Below are 23,214 nucleotides of genomic sequence, written 5' to 3'. Positions count from 1 at the left end.
CCTGGCTATTGTCCCATGCAGGGAAGCCCCATGTGATGTTCTTTCTAGAACGGATCTCGGGTCTCATTAACCATCTCACGGTCCATAGGTGGTTGGTGAGGAATGAGCTGGTGAACGATTGCTGGATGCTGATCAGAAGAACGAGGTCTAAGATGACAGACAATAACTGGACAAAGTCTAGGGAAGCCTTGGGCTCAGCCAAGAGAGCAGTGGTGCCAGTTTCTGCCCAGCCACGGACCAGCCGGGTGACCTTGGTAAGGCCACTGCATCTCTCTGCATTCAGAGTTTGCTTTGAGGCTTCAAATGAAGTCTTTGTATGATAGATTTTTGTCTGACAAAAGAATGAGATATCTGGAGTTGGGGAGGATTCTGAGGTGGACACTGAGCTTGATGACAGTGCTATGATTGATTAGTAATGCCTGTCAGGGCCTCGGCAAGGAGACGATGTGTACCATTCCTGGTCCAAAGTATCTTTCCTATGCTGACATTTCATGCTTCAGTGACTCCACAGCACTAGTGATGAAGAATATGTGTGTATGCATTAAGGAAAGAGGAGTCTAAAAGGTTAAAAAAAAAAAAGAGGAGGTTAAGAAACTTGGGTCAGACCCATGGAGAGCTCCAGAAAAGATGGCGAATGGAAGCAGCTTCACACCCATACACGCACAGCACACTCACGCCCATACACGCACAGCACACTCACGCCCATACACGCACAGCACACTCACGCCCATACATGCACAGCACACTCACGCCCATACACGCACAGCACACTCTAGCATGGTGGTTTGTTTGTTCAAAGTGAACCCGACACCGTTAGTGAATGATGAAATCAATTTAGTCAGCCACAAACAGTATTTTAAGAATGTACAGGGAACTCCCTGGAAGTCCAGTGGTTAGAACTCTGCATTTTTACCACCGAGGGCCTGGGTTCAATCCCTGGTCAGTGAACTAAGATCTTGCAAGCCACGGGACTTGGCAAAAAAAAAAAAAAAAAGTGTACAGAGAATAGAATGAGTAAAATGAAACTGAATGGAAGACGTTAGATTTCAGTGTGCCGTGGTTCAAGACTATAGGCAGCTTGGCATATTGCATACTGTAGGCTGAAGGAGTTTGAGGAAATGGCAGAAGTAGGGAGCTCACTCTGAAACCCCTCCTCTACCTTCTCCCCTGAAACCGGTTATGAAACCCTCATGTGAGAGGTGTCCATCTTATACTCGGAGGAAAGGAATATCCTTATCTTTGAAGGAAGGGGATCACCAGGAGGAATCCTAAGGTTTTCCTGTTTCCTACGTCACCTCCTACTCCTTAACATATCACACTTCTCCCACAGCTGTCGACTCTCTGCCGCTTGGCATAAAAATGCACAGGTCTGACTATTTCCTTGGGTCTTCCTTCCCTTGTGAAGTCTCTTGTGTCCTGTAAAACGTATATGACATAAATATATATCCTTTCCTCCCATTATTCTGTCTTCAGCAGTTTAGCTTTCAGATCCAGCCAGGGATCCTCAGAGGGGTTAGGAATACTTTCTGCTCTCCTAAAAATGCATATAGGAAGGGTAAATGCTATTTTGTGACCTTTTGTTTCAGTTATATATGTATATTTAAAGAAGGTCATGATGGGTTTTTTCAAAATTAATTTTATTTATTTATTTTTGGCTCCTCTGGGTCTTCATTGCTGCATCCAGGTTTTTCTCTAGTTGTGATGAGCAGGGGCTACTCTTGGTTGCAGTGCACAGGCTGAGTACTGCAGTGGCTTCTCTTGTTGCAGAGCATGGGCTCTAGGGCATGCGGGATAATCGTTGTGGCACATGGGTTAGTTGCTCTGCAGCATGTGGGATCTTCTTGGACCAGGTATGCCACCCGTGTCCCCTGCATTGGCAGGTGGATTTTTTTACCACTGGACCACCAGGAAGCCCATCATGATGGATTTTTAACTTGGTTTACCATCTGAATATTTGAGAGGCCGTGAAGGAGTTGGGTAAGCAAATGTGCTTCGTACAGGACAGTCTTGGTTCAAGTCCATCAAACTGGTGTGATTAGATAGTATCTCCTTTCACTCTCTGTGGTGATTTTATCTGTTAACACAGTTTGGGGCCCTCTTTCCTTCAGAAGGTGGGGTCTGATTCTTCTCCCTTTGAGTGTGGGCTGGACTTAGTGACTTGCCTCATGAATAGTATATGGTGGAAGCAGGAGGGTCTCACTTTTAGGACTGTGTCACAAAAGGCATAGTCTCCTATGTGGCCTCCTCCCTGCTCTCTCTTGGATCACTCACCCCGGTGAAAGCCCAGAGCCGCATCAAAATGTAAGTCAAGCTGTGCTGCAGAGAGGCCAAGGCAGTGAGAAACTGAGGCCTCCTGCCAACAGCCTGCTGGATCTCCCAGCCCTGGAAAGGCTGTGGATGGACACAGCCTGGTCACCATCCTGCCTGTAACTTCATGAGAGACCCAAATCCAGAACCTTTTACCTAGGAGCCTCCCAAATGCCTCATCCAACAGAGACTGAGATAATCAATGTTTGCTGTTTTAAGCTGCTAAGTTTTAGGGTAATTTTTTACCCAGCAATTGATAACTGATACACTCTGAAATTTATCTCTTTTGATTGAAAAATTACATGGTTACTCTCTGCAGGAAAGAGTTCCAAGATCCTGTGGGGTATCCAAAAATTGGCTAGAATGAGAAAATTCCAAGGAGTCCAAAGAGGTGCAAAGCAACCTTCATTTGCCAAATAGCAGAGAAGGTGGAAGACTGAATTCTGATCACGGTGGAATCAGCCTAGACTGGCTGACTAGACAGAAAGTTCAGAGCATCCAGAAAAGAAACGTGACATGGTCCAAGGGCCAGACTGGGCTCATCAAAGTCAACTTTGCCCCAGTGAGAACCCTCTTTTCCTAGGGTGACCCGATTAGCAGATCAGAGAAGACAGAGTTGGATTGTGGTGGTTGTTTGAACAGCCCCTACTCAAGGAGTCTGTGTAGAGGGGAATGAACTGGGAGAGTGGCTTATAGTGCAAACATTGCCCAAGCTCCAACCTGTTCAAAAATTTTGCCAGAGATTTGGATGAAGACACAAAAGGTGTGTTCATCTGAGCCTTGAAAGCACAGGTTATTCTGATACAGTTGATTAATGATCTAAAGCTTTCTTCCTAGGCAGAATGCTGGGCCAAAATCAACAGAAGAAGTTTAACAGTAATCGATGTAAAGTCAGGCACTTTCAGACAAAAAAAAAAAAAAAAAATCAGTGACCTAAGGAGCGAACCAAGGGTGGGTAGATGGGGCCGGCTTGGCAGAATTCCACCTGGAATGATCTGGTCATTTTCCTTTGACCCCACAAGGTCAATGTAAGCATAAGCAGTGTGATGTGTCTACTAAAACCGTGGACCCTGAGGTGAGTTCCTAACTGACTGGGGCTCTGGTGGTGGAATGAACTGTCCTCCAGTCCTTGCTCTCTGCTCTGATCAGCTTCAGTAGGTGCTGTGGGTTCAAATCTGCACCCCACACTTTATAGGCACAGAGTGTCCAGAGGAGGGACCCAGATAGGGGCAGCAGGACCTAATGTCCTCAGGTGAGGAATGATGAATGGGATCTCAGGGAAAGGCTTAGCAGGGACAATCTGGCTGCCTTGGAAAGACCCGGGAAGGAGAGAGGAGCCGAGACCAGTGGGTGGAAGAAACAGGGCAACAGCTTTGGGGTTACTCAGAAAGGGTGTTCTCCTGGGAGGGCTTGTCTGTGGGTGATGGCGTGACATGAGCCTCCCATCACCGAGGTGAGTGAGCAGAGGCCAGGTGGTGCTCAGTCTGGTCCAAGTGGGAGACTGGACCATAGGAACCCAGAGCCCCTCTTCTCTTCTGTCCAGATGCAGCCTCGGGCTTTCCATGGGGGCTTTTGCCATGGTAACGGATGGTCCTCGGTTGGGCGAGGGGGCAGGTGAGCAAAAAAGAGGACAGAAAGTGATGGCAAAATCTCCCTGGACACTCCTCAAGGAGATAACATTGTTTCCTCCCACCTCTTACAGACCAATTAATGAGAGGAAGGGAGAAGCTGGGGAAGGGGGCAGCTGGATCTCCTGCAGTCTCAAATGTCATCTCCCACAAGGCTCTGCAGAGCTGCAGCGAACACACAACATATGCACACACACTCACACACACAATCTCACTTACATGTGTTCAAACATCAGCCCTCACACAAAGGTTTATACACCCATGCTCACGCACAATCACGTTTGCCCACCTAATGCTCATCTGCCTACACACTGACTCACTCTCACCTATGTACACACACAATACACACACACATGTGCACACACGTGGAGACCCTGGCTAGCAATCACAGAGAGATCAGGGCAGGAAGAGGGGAACTTTTTCACCAGTCCCTTCGGCCCTCCTAAGGAATCGCCCTTCTTTGTATCTTTGATCTGGCTAAGGAGCCCGGGAATCACGGAACCAGTCCTCAAAATTATCCTCTGGGAAATCTCAGCCTCACTCTCTCTGTTGTCTGGTATCTCTCTTGGTGTCTCCCAAGCCAATGCGCAAAGTTGTATTTTACTGTCTGGTTGCCTCAGTATGGTTTAGAGCACATCTCTGAATCAAGACTACCTCAGTTCAAACGCTTCCTCTGTCCTCTTTGCAGGTCCTTGGTTGGGTTGCGTGATGTCTCAGGGCATCACTTGCCTCATCTATAAAATGGGTAACAAGCTTATAGGGTCTATACTATCACCCGTGCAGAGCTGCCTGAAACAGTCCGTGTTCCACGAACTTCATGCCGTGGTTCTCCTCCAGCCCCTCCATCATCTCGCTTAGCGCGGCTTGGAGTTCACTCCTTCCCCACATCTCCTTTTCCTCCCCTCCTCACCCTCCAGGCTCTGCTCCTGGAATAGATCTTGACAACTGTGGCCTTAGTTGTGTGTGTTTGATAAATAGCTCTGCTGGGTGTATTCAGGATGCAGTTGTAGGCCTGAGTCAGGATGGAAATAGCCAGGAGGTAGGTTGAGAGTGTAGAGTCCAGGCGGGGCTGAGAGCACAGGGACCTGCCCTGCCCTCCTCATAACCGGCACACTGGGGACCAGGTGGTCCGCTCCCTGCCCCTCTGTAGCCACTTTTAGGGGTGGTGGTGGGAAGGGCGATACGAGAACCTACAAGGATTGGTGGAGACTTGCCTCCCTAACCCTTATTTTCACAAATGAAGATATCAGATATTGAGGCCCAGAGCTGCTGGGGGACTTGCCCAGGGACACAGAGCTGTTAAAAGGCAGACTTGAAAGTTTAACTTGGGCCTGAACACCCAGGCCAATGCCTGCCACTGGTCCACCCAGCCTCATTTCATAGCCCCCAGCCAACGTGCGTCCTTTTCTCTGCTGATGTGATTTACTGGCGATGTTTCACCACCCTTTACCACTCTTCTCCCTTCAGAAATATCCTGAGTGGGAGACATTTCCTGTGGCACCAATGATGGGAGCCCAAGCCCTGGACCTTTCATTTATTTTCTGTGTGGCTCTGGGCAATTTGCTCAATATCTGAGCCCTCAGCTTCCTCATCTGTAAAATGTGGATGGTGCAGACTATATCTACCTCACCAGAGTGATGTGGAGAAGATAGTGCAGGCAGCGTATTTAGCACAGGGATGGCTCAGGGTAAATGTTGGCTGTTACTATTCCTGACGCGCCCCTGGAGGAGGAAATGGTAACCCACTCCAGTATTCTTGCCTGGGAAATCCCAGACAGAGGAGCCTGGTGGGCTACAGTCCATGGAGCCACAAAGAGTCAGAAATGACTGAGTGAACACACACACACACACACACACACACACACACACACACACACTCACTCTCCTGATGCTGAAACTCGGCCTCTGTGCATCAGAGCCGAATTGAATCTCGGAGACAGAGTTTGAGGTGAAGTAGAAAAGAATAGCTTTATTGCTTTGCCAGGCAAAGGGGGACATAGCAGGCTAATGCCCTCAAAACTGTATGAAATTCTGACCTAGAAGGGGATTTGATGGAGTTTTTTTTTTTTTTTTTTTTTAACAAATTTATTTATTTTAGTTGGGGGCTAATTACTTTACAATATTGTAGTGGTTTTTGCCATACATTGACATGAATCAGCCATGAGTTTACATGTGTTCCCCATCCTGAACCCCCCTCCCACCTCCCTCCCCATCCCATCCCTCTGGGTCATCCCATTGCCCCAGTCCTGAGCATTTGTCTCATGCATCGAACATGGAATGGTGTTCTGTTTCACATATGATAATATACATGTCTCAATGCTATTCTCTCAGATCGTCCCACCCTCACCTTCTCCCACAGAGTCCATAAGACTGTTCTATGCATCTGTGTCTCTTATTCTGTCTCGCATATAGGGTTATCGTTACCATCTTTCAAATTCCATATATATGCATTAGTATACTGTATTGGTGTTTTTCTTTCTGGCTTACTTCACTCTGTATAATGGGCTCCAGTTTTATCCGTCTCAATAGAACTGAATGGAGTTTTATAGTAATGGTCAAGGGGAGGGTTGCTGATAAGGACAAGAGTGTGACAGGGCCTTGTTGTTCAGTTGCTAAGTTGTGTTCAACTCTTTGCGACCCCATTAACTGCAGCACACCAGGCTTCTCTGTCCTTCACTATCTCTAGGAGTTTGCTCAACCCCACTCCAGTACTCTTGCTTGGAAAATCCCATGGACGGAGGAGCCTGGTAGGCTGCAGTCCATGGGGTCGCTAAGAGTCGGACACGAGGACACGACTGAGCGACTTCACTTTCACTTTTCCCTTTCATGCACTGGAGAAGGAAATGGCAACCCACTCCAGTATTCTTGCCTGGAGAATCCCAGGGACGGCGGAGCCAGGTGGGCTGCCATCTATGGGGTCGCACAGAGTCAGACACGACTGAAGCGACTTAGCAGCAGCAGCAGCATGTCCATTGAGTCAGTGATGCCATCCAACCATCTCATCCTCTGTCATCCCCTTTTCCTCTTGCCCTCAATTTTTCCCAGCATCAGGGTCTTTTCCAAACAGTCGGCTCTTCTGGTCAGGTAGCCAAAGTATTGGAGTTTCAGCTTCAGTATCAGTCCTGCCAATGAATATTCAGGGCCTGTACTTTTAAAATCTGGCCTAAGACGGTCCTCCTGATGAGCTTCTGTGGTTCTCGGGCTTATCAAACTGTGACCTGCTCCCTGGAATGAAGAATGCTTCATCAAGTTGTTAACATCTTCCTTTTGTTTGGGGTTTTAGTTCTGCAGAAGAGCTCAAAGGTAGGGTTACCTGTATCTCTTGAGGCAGAATCAGGACCCTGCCCCAAGGCCACTATTGTTTCTTGACTCCTCCCTGGTCTCTGCCTCCCCTCCCTTCCCTGGTTAGCAACTGTGTGGACCTGCCCTTTGGAACTCAGAGAAGGTCCTGGAGGCTTGAAGACTACTTCCTACAGACAAGATGCCTGGAGAGACTTCCATGCCCAGGAGCCCCACAGGGTCCAGGTCTGTCCATTTCACTACTAGTCAGATCCTTGGTGCCGCCTTGTATGGCCAGGCGGTTTGTGTACCTGCACAAAGACACTTGGTAGGAGTAAGTGGGGCTGAAATCCAGTACTCACCCTCCAAGCTGAGTAGCCTTGAAGCTGTGTCTGCCCCCAAGAGGCGCCCTTTTCTCATTCACTTACGCAGAGGGGGCATCTTTTCCTACCTTGTGCAAAGAAGTTCTACATGAAGCCCCGTGTGCCCTGACAGTAATTGAAGGGTACAGGGCAGGATTCCAAACTACTCTTATCTGGGAATCACAGTGGCTGAATTCTACCACTCAAGCTTCCCCCTGGGTCTCATGGTCATTTTTGATGTTCCAGAAATCCCATTTAAAAGGAAACATCCCTGGAAATAATAACTTGCCCAAAATAATAACACCTTATCATCATTTGCATTATTATCATGCCATTATTTTAAACCTTGAGTGGATTAGCCTCCAAGTGCAGCTGAGATAAGCCCTCAGGAAGGGGTGGGGGAAGGAGCCAGGCGGGGGCAAGTTCTCTGTGAGTGAGGCAGACCATGGCAAAGGCAGCAGTTCCTGCCTGCGTCATTTTGTCCAGGCCCAGCAGGTTGAGCCGAGCCGACTGGTGCCACTAAAGCAGCCGCAACAGCAAAAGTTTTCTGATTTACTGGGAAACTCCACTCCAAGAAGCAGTATTAATGCCAGTGATAAAGCTGATCTCCCAGGAGCAACTCCATTTTTAAGAGGAGAGAGGGACACATTCCAAGGGAATGACTCTCAAATGGGGGAATTTCAGAGGCACCCAGAAGAGATTATGGGGCCCTTGTTCCTTCAGATCGCTCTCCAGAGGCTTCTGCCGGTGTCACTGATACAAAAGGTCAGCCTCGCACTTGGGGTGCAAATGACATTCCAGAGGTGGGGTGCTTGTGGCCAGAGCCTCAAGGGTAGACCTGACAGGAGGATTCCTGTGCAAGTCATTTATCAAGAAGGTGCAGCAGTTGAGGAAACAGGAAGGAAAGGTGAAGAAAGCACGCAAGTGAAAGTACGTGACTTCAGGCAATGTCTTGTGCAGGATAGCTTTAGCTGGCAGTGGCAGGGGACCTCTGGGGTGTTAAGTTATGCCCTGAAGTAAGGATGCTGGGACTTTCATACCCCTGAAGGCATCAGTGGAGGGTTAACTGCAGCTGTGGGAGAGGCTGGAGGATGTAAATTCCCAGGCATTTCCCAGGGATGTAAATTTTCCTGCCTTTCAGCAAAGCAGCTCTAGGGGCTAGAGGACCGAGCAGTCCTCCAAGAAGTCCCAGGCACTGGTTATTGGAAAGTAAGCATATCAAACCCCAACACTGTTTCCCAGCTCCCATCTTCCAGCATAAACAGGGTGAAAGGTCACAGGGGATCTGGGCCCGGGGTCTACAATATCTGCCAGATGAGACAAAGGGAGGTGGAATCTTGAATGCCTCCTCCCTGACCCATGGTGGAGTCTTATCTCTAGGAGGAAACACTTTTCTAATATTCCAGATCCAGCCCTCTATTCTCCATGTGCTATTGGAAACATCCCATTTGATCCACTCCCTCCCTGTAGAAGGGTCATTGGGTAGATGGATAGGCGGGCGCCCACAAGGGTCCCGATGCCTGTTCCCACTCCAGCCAGCAATTCCTACCTTTGACATATGGGTCCTAGGGCTGCCACAGCTCCCCTATTGCTTTTCTTTTTTTTTTTTTCATTCTAATGGCCACTTTTGCAAATATTATTGACTGGCACTGGATTACTAATGCAATCTTACAAGATTAAAAAAACAAACTTACAACCTCACATCAGCAAAAAGGAGTATTGCCAAGTTTCAATCTCCCCGGACCCCCTGCCTCAGGAGCTGCATTTTGAAATGCCAGCAGGTTCCCAGGCCAGCCGGGAAACGAGAAGGATAAATGGAGCTGTCGAAGGTAAAGGATTGCTCTCCGTTTGTCCTGGGGTTAAATTGCCCCCAAAAGCCCAACACAGGTTTATTGAGCCATATCGTCTCTTCCCCAGATTCATGTCCACCCGGGACCTCAGCACGTGATGTCTGGGACGCAGGGTCTTTGCAGATGTTATTAGTCGTGATGAGGTCATACTGTTTGAGGGTGGGCTCTAAAACCCATGTGACCTGTGTCCTTATAAGAAATGGAGAAGAGAGACACCCAGGAGAGCCCACGACACGGCAGAGACAGGGACTGGAGGGGTGTGTTTACAAGCCAAGGAGCCTTCAGAAAAGATCAGCCCGGCCGGCTGGCCGTCCCCTGGGTTTTGGACTTCTAGCCTCCAGAACTGGGAGAGAATACATTTCTGCTGTTTAAAGACCTAGTGTGTGTAGTTTATTAAGGTAGCCCCAGGAAACTAGTACAAGAGGAACGCAGAAGGGTGGAGGTGAGCCCTCAGCCCCGTGATGGACCCAGGCCTCCTCCTCCCAGAGGCACCATGGGGCCCTCCAGGCTCCAGGAGGCTGAGGAAGGGCAGTCTGAGCCCCCCTCCCCACCGCGGTACCCCTGTGTCAGAAGCTGGAAAGGATTTCACAAGCCCTGGGTGCCCCCCCAGACCCTGAGACCCAGGGGCCAGTAATGGCTCTGCTTGGACACCGGCTGTGTGACTGCGTGGAGGTGTTTAGCTCTTCTCTGGGTTTTCAGGGACCCTGAGAGCGGGGTGGGTGTGTTAGTTAGGGTTCTCCAGAGAAACAAGACCTATAGAATGTACAGAAGTATACATACATCTAGAGAGGTATATCAAATACATATATAAGTATGTGTGTATATATATAGAGAGAAGGGGAGAGAGAGTTTGCAAAATGAAAAGATAATGGCTCACACAATTATGAAGGCTGACAAGTCAAAAATCTGCAGGGTAGGTCAGTAGATTGGAGACCCGGGAAAGAGCCAACGTTGCATTTTAAGTCCAAAGGCCACCTGCAAGCAAGATTTCCTCTTACTTGGGGGAAGTCAGTCCTTTGCTCTTCTCAAGACTTCAGCTGATCGGAAGGGGCCCACCCACCTTATGGAGGGCAGTCTGTTCTATTCAAAGTCCACTGATTTAAATGTTAATCTCATCCCCAAACAACCTCACAGAAATATCAAGAACAATATTTGACCAAATAACTGGGCATTTGGGGCCAATCAAGCTGACACATAAATCAATCATCCCACTGGGCAAGTATTATGATCTTCATTCTAGAAAGAGGAATATCATGGCTCAGAAAGGGTGAATGATTTTCCCAAGGTCACAAAGCAAATTAGTTGCCATGAGCAGTTGTGAAAAAGAGGCTGACAATGAGGAGACCTTAGATTCAACTCACATGTACCCTGGACCAGAACTTTAAACCTTGTGGTGCTCCTACACGGACACATTGGATAAGGATGCCTGTGCTAAGCTGCTTCAGTCATGTCTAATTCTTTGTGACTCCATGGACTGTAGCCTGCTAGGCTCTGTCCATGGAATTCTCCAGGCAAGAATACTGGATTGGGTTGCCAAGATCTTATCCAGGGGATCTTCTTGACCCAGGGATGGAACCCGTGTCTCTTATGTCTCCTGCATTGGCAGGCGGTTTCTTTACCACTAGCACTACCAGACATATCCAATGGTATTTACATTCATGTACATTTCAGAGACTTCCCTGGTGGCTCAGACGGTAAAGCGTCTGCCTACGATGCGGGAGACCGGAGTTCAACCCCTGGGTCGGGAAGATCTCCTGGAGAAGGAAATAGCAACCCACTCCAGTATTTTTGCCTGGAAAATTCCATGGACGGAGGAGCCTGGTGGGCTACAGTCCAAAGGGTAGCAAAGAGTCGGACATGACTGAGCGACTTCACTACATTTCACTTATAGGTCTTACAAGGCAGTAAAAGTACTGGCTACCATGGGATGAGTGTCTTTTGTGCCAGGAACCACCCTTGTGACATCAAATCATCACAGTAACACTCTGAAGAGACTATCATTGCCCCCATTTCACTGATGAGAAGACTGAGGCTCAGAGCACCAAGGAAGCAACCTAGGGTCACATAGCTATCAGTGGGTCTGCTGCCTTAACCACACACACTCTTCCTCAGCAGACCTTGAACAAGAGCTTCCATCCGAGTGTGGCAACACACACAGCTTTGTTTGGTTGTTCCTGTGAGGAAAAGAAATCAGTTCTAGCCTTCAGAGAAGAAGTTGAGGTGTAAAGATGTTTGCTTACTTGTCTGTGTCACACAACTAACCAATATCCTGCCCAGAACTGGAAAACTCTCCACAGCCCTCAGGCTAGGGTAAGAGAAATCACAGTCCATCCATTAGTTGAGTGTTTACTGTGCTTGAGGCATACCTACCATCTTATTCGACCTTCCCCACAATTTAATAGCTAACAGATTTAGCACCTTTCTATGCACTATCCCATTTAATTCTCCCTACAATCCAAAATGATAGGTGAAAATGTGACTTTCATTTTACAGGACACCAAGAGGTCAAGTAACTTGCCCAAGGTCACATAGCTACCAAGTGTATGGTTGTGATGTTAACGCAGTCAGCCTGTTGCCAAAGCCCAGAGCCTCAACCACTGTTCTGGGAAGTGTTCATTCATTCAGTTATTTATTTATTGGCCATGCCACACAGGATGCAGGATCTTAGTTCCCTGACCAGGGATCGAACCAGTGCCTACTGCAGTAGAAGCACAAAGTCGTAACCACTGGATGGCAGGGAAATCCCTCAATAATTTGATAAGTGCACCATATGTCAGGTCCTCTTCTACGCATAGGTGACATGGGATTGTGACTAACATTGTCATCTATTTTATTTTCTTTTCCTTTTTCCTTTACCATTCAGAGAGAAATAAAAGGTGGAGACATAAACTTAGTTTTCAACTTCCTCAACTTCAAAACTGTTGATTTCCTAGTTGGCAATAAAAACAATAAACAAAAGTTTTGAGACAGTGGTCAAGGTGAAAATAAGCTAAATGTGGGAGGGCAGAGGGCAAGTCCAGCTTTTAGAGAGGCCTCTTTGGGGCAAAGCTCTAGTGAAAAGAAGACCTAAGATGTGGGTATCTGAGGAAAGAGTGTTCCAGGCAGAGGGAAAAGCAAGTGCAAAGGCCCTATGGTAGGAACAAGAAGAAGTTTGAGAAACAGCATGATGGCCAGTGTGGAGAAGCTGTGAGAAATGAGGTGCCTGATGACGCAGGGTCTTTCTTCAGAGGTTCCTGGGGGCCGGCAGCGTTTCTCTCCCCTTCACGACGGCAGGAGCCTGTTCTTGTTCAGGTGGCCGCTCTCGCCACCCCACAGCTCAGGGGTCCGTGCTGTGTAGTCTGAGCCCAGAGTCAGCAAACATTTTCTATAAAGAGCTGGATAGTAACTCTTTTGGGCTTTGGAGCCATACAGTCTCTGGTGCCACAGCTCAACTTAGCTCGTGTCCACACTCCGGAGGTCGAAATTCTGCCTGAAGAGAAACATTCCGCTATAGGACTCTGTCTGATTTCCAAACCACACAGGAGCTTATAATGTAGGCTCTCAAATGCCTGACACACAGATGACCCCGACTAGCACAAGAGCAGGTAAAGGTGATGCAAAAACAAATAGGCATGACTTCATTTCAATAAAATTCCGTTTTCACAAGTTTGCCAACCTCTAATCTAGATGAGACAGAGGATTGCTGATGCTGTGGGCAGGGGGGTTCCCATGAGAGCAAATCGTTGAGAAGGTGACCGCTCACCCCGCGCTCCACACCATCTCCTTCTGCTCTCATGGTATCGGGCTCTCTGTTCTCCAAACGTCCCCATCAGATGGGAAGGGCCACAGGGTCTTTCTCTTTAGGAGTGATGGAGGTGACTCCACGTCACAACACTAAGGCCTCCTAGAAAAAGAGCAGCTGAAGAGGCCGAGCCCCCAGGAGTGGCAGGTGAGAGGGCCTGGGGTCTGCAAGGATTTAAGATCCAAAGAAGTAGAGCGCTGGCTTGTACACCAGCATTGGGGACATCCTTGAGACACATCGGCCTGTGCCCATTCTACTCACCCGTGACTCTGCCCTCTCTGAAAATGACAGGAAATAGAGTACAGAAGAACAAAGAAGGGATGGAGGGAAGAGAGCACCTCTCCAGGCCCTGGCAGCTCCTGCAGGGAACCTTCCACACACGACAGATGCTTACGGCTTTAGACAATGAAACGGATCATCGCCTTCTATCTTAAGCTGGGGTCATTACCCCTCAATTCTGCAGAGGCACATCCGAAGCTTAATTTTTTTTGTTGTTTGCGTATGAGATCATTTCAGTTAAGGAGAATTGGAAACATTCCCCTCCATTTCTTTAGCAAACAGAGCCTTACTGCCTCCCACCCAAAAAAGAAAAACGAAAGCCAACATTACAATTTTAGAAACAAAGCAACTCTTAAGCAGAGATAGGCAGGCTCTGGGTGAAAAGACATTTGTATATATAGGGATTTTATTAGGAAAAACACATCTGTCACTTTCTGCTGTAAGTCACTGAGCAGTGGAACTAATTGAAACAATCTAACACAGTGGGATTGCCCTTCTTTGCCTTTTGGTGTTACACAGAACTTTTGTCAGTCCGATTTGATGCCAGGCAGACTTTTCTACATGTGGAAGGGAGGTGACTAGGGGTGGGCACAGTCCGCATTTGCTGGCTTAGAAGACTCCCTTGGGATGATTGCTTAAACATGAATTCCTGAGCCCTGCCCATTAGACTAGAATCTCCAAGGAAAGGGGCCAGACAATCTGTATCTTTAACATTGCCCTGGCAACTGTGGGGAGTGTGGTCACTTTAGTTCAGTTGCTCAGTTGTGTCCAACTCTTTGCAACCCCATGGACTGCAGCATGCCAGGCTTCCCTGTCCATCACCAATTCCTGGAGCTTGCTCAGGCTCATGTCCATCAAGTCAGTGATGCCATCCAACCATCTCATCCTCTGTCGTCCCCTTCTCCTCCTGCCTTCAATCTTTCCCAGCATCAGGGTCTTTTCTAATGAGTCAGTTCTTCGCATCAGGTGGCTAAAGTATTGGAGCTTCAGCTTCAGCATCAGTCCTTCCAATGAATATTCAGGACTGATTTCCTTTAGGATTGACTAGTTGGATCTCCTTGCAGTCCAAGGGACTCTCAAGAGTCTTCTCCAACACTACAGTTCAAAAGAATCAATTCTTCAGAGCTCAGCTTTCTTTATGGTCTAACTCTCACATCCAAACATGACTACTGGAAAAACCACAGCTTTAATTAGATGGACCTTTGTCGGCAAAGTAATGTCTCTGCTTTTTAATACGCTGTCTAGGTTGGTCATAGCTTTTCTTCTAAGGAGCAAGCGTCTTATAATTTCATGGCTGCAGTCACCATCTGCAGTGATTTTGGAGCCCAAGAAAATTATTGTTTTCCCATCTATTTGCCATGAAGTGATGGGACTGAATGCCAGGATCTTTGTTTTTTGAATGTTGGATTTTAAGCCACCTTTTTCACTCTCCTCTTTCTCTTTCAACAAGAGGCTCTTTAGTTCCTCTTCACTTGTATGATGCAAAAAATGCACAGGCAGAACCAGGAGGTTGATTTGATTTCTAAGAGGTCAAGGGAAGCCAAAGTTATAAAGCAGCAAAACCCATAAAAAAGCAAATACCTCAAGGTAATAGAAAGAGAATAGAAGGTGAAAATGGCAGTTCATCATGAAAGGAGAAACAGACAGACCCATAAAAAGAAGCAGAGACTGGGAGTAGCCAAGTCATGTGAAAGGAAACGCCTCAGAAGGAAGGAGAATATCACGCCATAATGTCCAAACAAACAAAAACAGGCAAGTAAGAAGGGAGCTCAATGTTAATAGTAGAGCTGAAGACCAACAGCATGACTTGCTACAGAGTAAATGATATCAGATATATTTTATAGAAAATATATTATAATCATATACATGTATGTGGCAAACAACACAACAACTAAATACAAAGGCAAAAAGTACTACAGGTTAAAGGAAAATTGCTTCTCAAATATAATTTAAGTTGAAGATTTTTTAATACATCCTTTTCAGAACTGGACCGATTCAGTAGTCCAAAAAGAAGGACATAGGGACTTCCCTGGCTGTCCAGTGGATAATACTCCACAGTTCCATTGCAGCGGGTCATGGGTTCGATCTCTGATCAGGTAACTAAGATCCTGCATGCCACAGGTGTAGCCAAAAAAAAAAAATTTAAATAAAGAATGTAGAGCAATGCTGTCCATTACAGAAGCCACTCACCACATGCGGCTACTAAGCACTAGAAGTAAGGCAAGTTCAATTGAGATGCACTTTCTTTTTTTTTTTTTTTTTTTGATTTACAATGTTGTATTAATTTCAACAAACTGATTCAGTTATACCTATACATACATCTATTCTTTTTCAGAATCTTTTCCCATATAAGTTATTATAGAATATTGAGTAGAGTTCCCTATAGGTCCTTGTTGGTGATCTATTTTATATATAGTAGTGTGTATATGTTAATCCCAAACTCCTAATTTATCCCTCCCCACCACCTTTCCCCTTTGTTTATTCATAGACTTCTGTGCCTTCTCTTCCAGATTCTTTTTACTACTTTGCTGCTAATTTTTTTTTTTTTTTCAATTTCAATTTAGTCAGGTTTTATTTTTTTGTTTTGTTTTTTTTATTTTTTAAATAAATTTATTTATTTTAGTTGGGGGCTAATTACTTTACAATATTGTAATAGTTTTTGCCATACATTGACATGAATCAGCCATGGGTTTACATGTGTTCCCCTTCCTGGACCCCCAACCCACCTCCCTCCCCATCCCATCCTTCTGGATCATCCCATTGCCCCGGCCCTGAGCCCTTGTCACATGCATCGAAATTGAGATGCACTTTCAAGAGTAAGATATAAATGCCAGATTTTATATACTGTACAAAAAATAGAATGTAAAATAGCTCATTAATAATTTTATATTATTTCCTGAAATGATAATATTTTGAATGTATTGGGGTAAAAAATATGGTATCAAATCAGTTTCACATATTTTTACTTTTTAATAGAGCCAATGGAGAATACAGATTTACATATATGCAATAATAAATTTTATTGCATTTGTATTCAATAGCACTGACCTAGAAGAATCAAATAGCAGCAGCAGCAGCAGCAAGTGATTCTGTGAGGCCCCATTCATTCTCTAATTCCCTGTATAGATTTCAAAACCTTCCTCATATTCTGTGTACATCCTTTGAACCATTGCCCCTTCCTGGAGCTTGGCAAGTGAGGAGTTTGTTGTGTTACAAGGAGGAGATGCTATGGGGCTCAACCTCCTTTGTGTCTATCTACTACAGGGATTTGGGTCTTAGATGTGTTATTTATAAGATAAAAATAAATCCTACCAGAGGGTTTGGGGGGAGGATTAAATGAGATAACATACTCTCATGTTTTCTGAAAAGACAAAATTAAAAATCAAGACGAGACGAAGGAGGTCCATTTCTGTCCCTGCGTCCCTTGCATACAGAGGTATCAGTGCAAACGGAACCAAAGCCCCTCAGGATACAGCGCTGGAGAAGACGCAGGAGTGGACGGAGGGTGGTGTGTTGGGATCAGACACTCCCAACTCTGAGGGTTTCATTCTGCTGCCTTCAGCCCGGGCACCAGTCAAGAGACCTCACACTGCCATGAATTAGGATAATTTCTTACTTCACTTTAGATTCCTTAGAAATCAGACATGGCAGCTTCAGCTCCTCTCAGCAAGAAGGATTTATCTAATATGATAGTCACTGTAGATTCACAGCAAATTCAAGCCAGAAGGCTCAGAGTGGCCATCTGGTACAATTAAGATGACCAACTTCTACAGACTTCCCTGCTGCACCAGTGGTTAAGACTCTGTGCTGTCAATGCGGGGGGCAAGGGTTCGATCCCTGGTGGGGAAATTAAGGTCCCACATGCTGAGTGGTGCAGCCAAAACATAAAAAAAAAGCCCTAACTGATCAATTGAAAAAGCAAAAGTAAAAAAAAAAAAAAAAAAGATGACTTTCTCCCAGTGTATCTGGAACTTTCCTCATTTTAGCGCTGAAGTCCCACATGCCTCAGTCTAAGCAAACCAGGACAGTTGGTACCCCTGGTAGTGAAGTTCCTCAAACACAGGTATTATACATCTTCCCTTGTTAGAGGAATTACTCTAGGACATTGGTTAAGACACAGCTAGATCCCTGGGCCCACCTCCCTCACTCAGAGTCACCAGGGCAGTGGTCCCAAAACTGGGACCCCAGTTCCCCAGATGACTCTGACACCCAGCCAGGCTTGGGAACACAGATGAGAACAACCCTTTCCTTTGAGGGTGGAGAGACTGAAGTCCTGGTTTCAGGAAGGCCCCATGCCAACATGATTGGGGTGCCTCTTTCCTCACAGTAATTCCAAGTAACCACAGTATGAAAAAGTTTGTCATAAGTATAAGAATGTTAAACAAAGTTCTGATGTTCCCTTTTGAGGTTTATTTCCGTCTTTTTTTCTTTTTCTTAATATGAAAAGTATTTTGTAGGTGTTCTCTTCCTTTGCTGATGCCCCAAACCCAGACTTGGTGAGTCTCCTGGGCGGTTCAGCCTCAGGCAGTGACATGCCCAAGTGAGAGGAGCCTGGACCCCAGCGCCTCACAGTGACTGGTGGTCTCTGAAGCCAGAGCTGTTTGGAGAGCTCTGGGCTTCTCTCTCAGACCTGAGCACAGAGGGCAGAGCAAGAAGCCCCTCCAGAAATGCTCCTGTAAGACCAGAGCTTAGTGGTAAAGAGAGTGAAGACACCCCGTTCCACCAAATTCTCTGCTGAGGCTAGATGCCCCAGAGTGAAATTTCGGATGTTTGGGCTACCGATTCAGCGAAAAGAGAGTCATCTTCTGCAATACACAAGGCACTTACTGCATGTCCGTTTCCTGCTCCATCCTGCTCAATCAAACTCAGGCCATATTCCCATCACCTGGATTTTTGGTTGCCGGATTTTTCTTTTCTTGGAAAGGAAGCAGCATGTAGCATGGAAACAGCTCTAGCTTTGGAGCTAGATAACCGGAATCCAAAGTCTGCCTTTGCCACCTACTAACAAGTCACTCCACCCCTCTGGGCCTCAGAATTCCCCTGTGTGAAATGGGATAATGGCACTGGCCTTTAGGTATTTTTGTGAGGACTAAAGGTGACATATGCAAACATCTCAGGCACACAGTAGGAATCCATAAATAATGACAACTGCATGGTCAAAATAATATACACAGAGCCCTGAGCTGAGCTCCCTGTGCTATACAGCAGGTTCCCACTAGCTATCTATGTTACACATGGTAGTCTATATACATATGTCAATCCTAATCTCTCAATTCATCCCATCCTCACCTTCCCCCCAACCTGTGTTCACATATCTATTTCCTACATCTGCATCTCTATTCCTGCCCTGCAAATAGCTTCTTCTGTACCATTTTTCTAGATTTTGATACATGCATTAATATCCCATATCTTTTTCTCTTTCTGACTAACTTCACTCTGTATGACAGTCTCTAAGTCCATCCACATCCCTGCAAGTGACTCAGTGATGACCTAGATGGGTGGGGTGAGGGGGAGAGAGGGAGGTCCAAGAGGGAGGGGATACATGTATACATTAAACTAATTCACTTTGTTGTATAGCAGAAACTAACACAACATTGTAAAGCGATTATATTCCAATAAAAAAAATACACATATAAAGTGCCTGATTTTCCCTAGGGGCTTGGCTGGTGTCCCTGACACAGTCTCCACACCCCAGAGACCCTGGGTCCCCAGTAAGAAGATTCTACATGAATAGAAAGAAAAGTGTGTTACCCAGAGAGGAGCCAGCAGACAAGCAAAGACATCTAGGCAGTTGGTGTTTTCTGGCTGTGAGGCCTGCCCTAGTTTATTTTGGCAGCTGCCTCCACCATCAGTGATGGAAGGAGAAAGGGAAGAGAGATGGCAGTAGAACAAATGATTGGCCAAGGAGGGAGGCTGTCTGGTTCCAGCTTCCAAAGGAGAATGCAGCTGTCCCAGTGATGGAGATGCAACGGGTCCCTGGATTCTGGTCTGGCCTTCGCATGCTTGCCCTCGACATGGAGTGATGTTTCTAGAATAACAGGGTTGAGAGTAGTTTGGGTCATGTTCAGTTCAGTCATAGACTTGCTCCAAGTGACAACTGTTTCAGTAATGATGGCTGTATGACAAGCCACCCCAAAACTTAGTGGCTTAAAACAGCGACAGCCATTTACTTGCCCAGATTCTGCGATCAGGGCCAGGTGCAGCTGTTGCACGAGCGGCCAGCTGGAGTCGCTCCTGGGTGGCTGCATTCAAATGGCAGTTTGGGACGAAGACCCAAGAGGGGCTCATATACATGCCTGGCGCTTTGCAGGCCTCGGGTTGAGATGGCTGAGGTGGCTGAGGGGAGGGAGGTCTCTTCCCCATGTGGCCTCGCATACGGAAGGAGCCTACCGCAGGCGTCCTCATATGGAGTCTCAGGGCCACAGGAGACTGAGTCTCCTGCACACCTCTTAAAGTCTGCCCTCCGGGACTCTCACGGGGCCACTCTTGCCATATGGTATTGGCCAAAACAGTCACAGGTCAACCCAGATTCCAGGACTGGGGGAACACACTCCACCTCCTGAAGGAGGGAGGGGTCATCCACACTGTGAAGGGTGTGGATGCGGGGAGAGGTGACTCATCAGGGGCCGTTGTTGTGACAATCTACACAGCAACACAGAGCGCTGTCTAGGGCCTGGCGTCCAAGGCCTTTGTTCTCTGACTCCAGTGCCCTTTCACCCTCCTGGTGAATTCTTACACTCCAACTCTCTTCTCTGAGCACATTTTCTCTCCTCGGGGTCTTTTCTGGCTGGGCTCAGTGTGAACAAAGTCCAAGTCCTGGAGTCAGCCAGCCTTGGGTGGGAACCCAGCTCCATCCCTCACTCAGCTGTGTGATCTCAGACAGGCAGATCTCTCAGTGTGTCTGAGCCGCATTTCCTTCCCTGTTAACAAGGATGCTGAGGCCTGACCCTATCAGGTGGCTGTGAAGACGGAATGAGATACATCAGGTCAAGTACCCGACACAGAACCTGCCTGGCACTGGAGGGTGGCCACTAAGTACTGGTCCTGATCTCCCTCCATCCCCCACCGCTCCCACTTCTCTGCCTGGGGAACAGAGGTTTTTCTGTTTTTCTGTGGCACATTCATTGACAAGTTTTCACTATATCCCCCTAATCCTTACCCCAAGGAGAACTAGTCACTCCCTCCTTTTACCTCCCGTAGCTTTTGCAACACCTCAATGATGCCCAAGGTCACAGTGACATAAACACGTGTGTCTCCCCAGGTGGAAGTTCTCACATTCATCCTTTCCTCTTCAGGGCTCGGAGCACAGTGGTGAGCTGTGCATTCATTTGGTGAATGAGTGAGTGAATGGCTGGGCTCCCCAGAACTCAGGAACACACTTCATGTTTCTAGGACCCTTCTCTTGCACACCTGATTGCCCCAGAAGAGTAGTGGAAGTAAAACAGTGATCAAAGGAGACAAGAATATACAACAGGGCAAAGCCAGCCCCTTCAATAAACGGTGCTGGGAAAACTGGACAGCTACATGTAAAAGAATGAAATTGAACACTTCCTAACACCATGCACAAAGATAAACTCAAAATGGATTAAAGACCTCAATGTATGACCAGAAACTATAAAACTCTTAGAGGAAAACATTGGCAGAATACTTGATGACATAAATCAAAGCGAGATCCTCTATGATCCACCTCCTAGAGTAACGGAAATAAAAGCAAAGTAAACAAGTGGGACCTGATTAAACTTAAAAAGCTTTTGCACAGCAAAGAAAACTATAAGCAAGGTGAAAAGACAACCCTCAGAATGGGAGAAAATAATAGCAAATGAAACAACTGACAAAGGATTAATTTCCAAAATTTACAAGAAGCTCATACAACTCAATACCAGAAAAACAACCCAATCAAAAAGTGGGAAAAAGACCTAAACAGACATTCTCCAAAGAAGACATACAGATGGCTAACAAACACACAAAAAGACGCTCAACATCTCTCATTATTAGAGAAATGCAAGTCAAAGCTACAACGAGACATCACCTCACACCAGTCAGAATGGCCATTATCAAAAAGTCTACAAACAATAAATGCTGGAGAGGGTGTGGAGAAAAGGGAATGCTCTTGCACTGTTGGTGGGAATGTAAATTGATACAACCACTATGGAAGACGGCATGGAGATTCCTTAAAAAACTAGGAATAAAACCACCATATGACCCAGCAATCCCACTCCTAGGCATATACCCCGAGGAAGCCAAAATTGAAAAAGACACATGTATCCCATCGTTCACTGCAGCACTATTTACAATAGCTAGAACATGTAACCTAGATGTCCATCGACAGATGAATGGATAAAGAAGCTGTGGTACATATACACAATGGAATATTAGCCATAAAAAAGAATGCATTTGAGTCAGTTCTAATGAGGTGGATGAACCTAGAACCTATTATACAGAGTGAAGTAAGTCAGAAAGAAAAAGATAAATATTGTATTCTAATGCATATATACGGAATCTAGAAAAATGGTACTGAAGAATTTACTTACAGGGCACCAATGGAGAAACAGACATAGAGAATAGACTTGTGGACTGGGGGAGAGGGTGAGATGGCAAGAGTAACATGGAAACTTGCATTACCATATGTAAAATAGATAGCCAATGGGAATTTGCTGTATGGCTAAGGAAACTCAAACAAGGGCTCTGAATCAACCTAGAGGGGTGAGATGGGGAGGGCGTTGGGAGAGAGGTGCAAACAGGAGGGAATATATGTATACCTATGGCTGATTCATGTTGAGGTTTGACAGAAAACAACAAAATTCTGTAAAGAGATTATCCTTCAATAAAAACAAAACAAAATAAAACAGAGATCTGGCTTTTGCCCCATAGATACATGATCCCTTTACACAGGTGATCCCCTGCCATAATATCTGCTCTGGGGTAGAACGCCCAGCTGCAGCTCCATCTACCATCCCAATCTAAAGAGGGCTGGCCATCCCAAAGAAAGGAGGAAGGAGAGGCATGCTCTTCCTGCAGGATCATTATACATTAAAAGTTAAGGCATCAAGTAGGAAGCCCAGCTCAGTACCCATGAGATAAACACACGTTCCTCGTTTGCACAGACTGAGCATTCTGGCTCCTGTCAGCCTGGTTGGACCAGAGATGTGGGGACCAAGGAGACTGGCCTCAGCCAGGCAGTCTCCATCCTCTGGCTCTGCAGAAAATACTTGCAACTAAGGCTTCCAGGCGTAGGACAGACTGGATTCAAATCCTAGCTCTGTCACTCATGGTTCTGCAAACCTGAGCCTATCTCCTCACCTTTCTGAACTTCCATTGGTTCGTTAGTGAAATGGGGATAAAGATAACTCTCTGGAAAGTTCATGGTGAGGATTAAGCAAGGTGATGTAGGTCCCTGGTTCTTCAGCTGCTCCCAAACTGTCTGAGTCTCTGATCGGTGACCTTTGCTCTAGCAGATAAATTGTTTGAAAAAGTGGAACAAGCGGACCTGTTCACTGCCTTCCTGGACTCTTAATGAAGATTATTAGAATTTGAAAAATAGCAAAACGTAGGTGCTGGGTGGCTGCTAGTTTCACTCACTGGGTGGTAGACATCAATCCTAATAATGTTGGGGGCTTCCCTGGTGGCTCAGTGGTAAAGAACCCACTTGCCAGTGCAGGAGACACGGGTTCAATCCCTGGGTAGGGATGATCCCCTGGAGAAGGAAATGGCAACCCACTTCAGTATTCT

Source organism: Giraffa tippelskirchi, chromosome 11 (assembly GCF_054371585.1).
Source record: "Giraffa tippelskirchi isolate mGirTip1 chromosome 11, T2T-mGirTip1v1.2.pri, whole genome shotgun sequence".
In the NCBI taxonomy this organism is placed as follows: Eukaryota; Metazoa; Chordata; class Mammalia; order Artiodactyla; family Giraffidae; genus Giraffa; species Giraffa tippelskirchi.
This window is presented reverse-complemented; position numbering follows the sequence as displayed.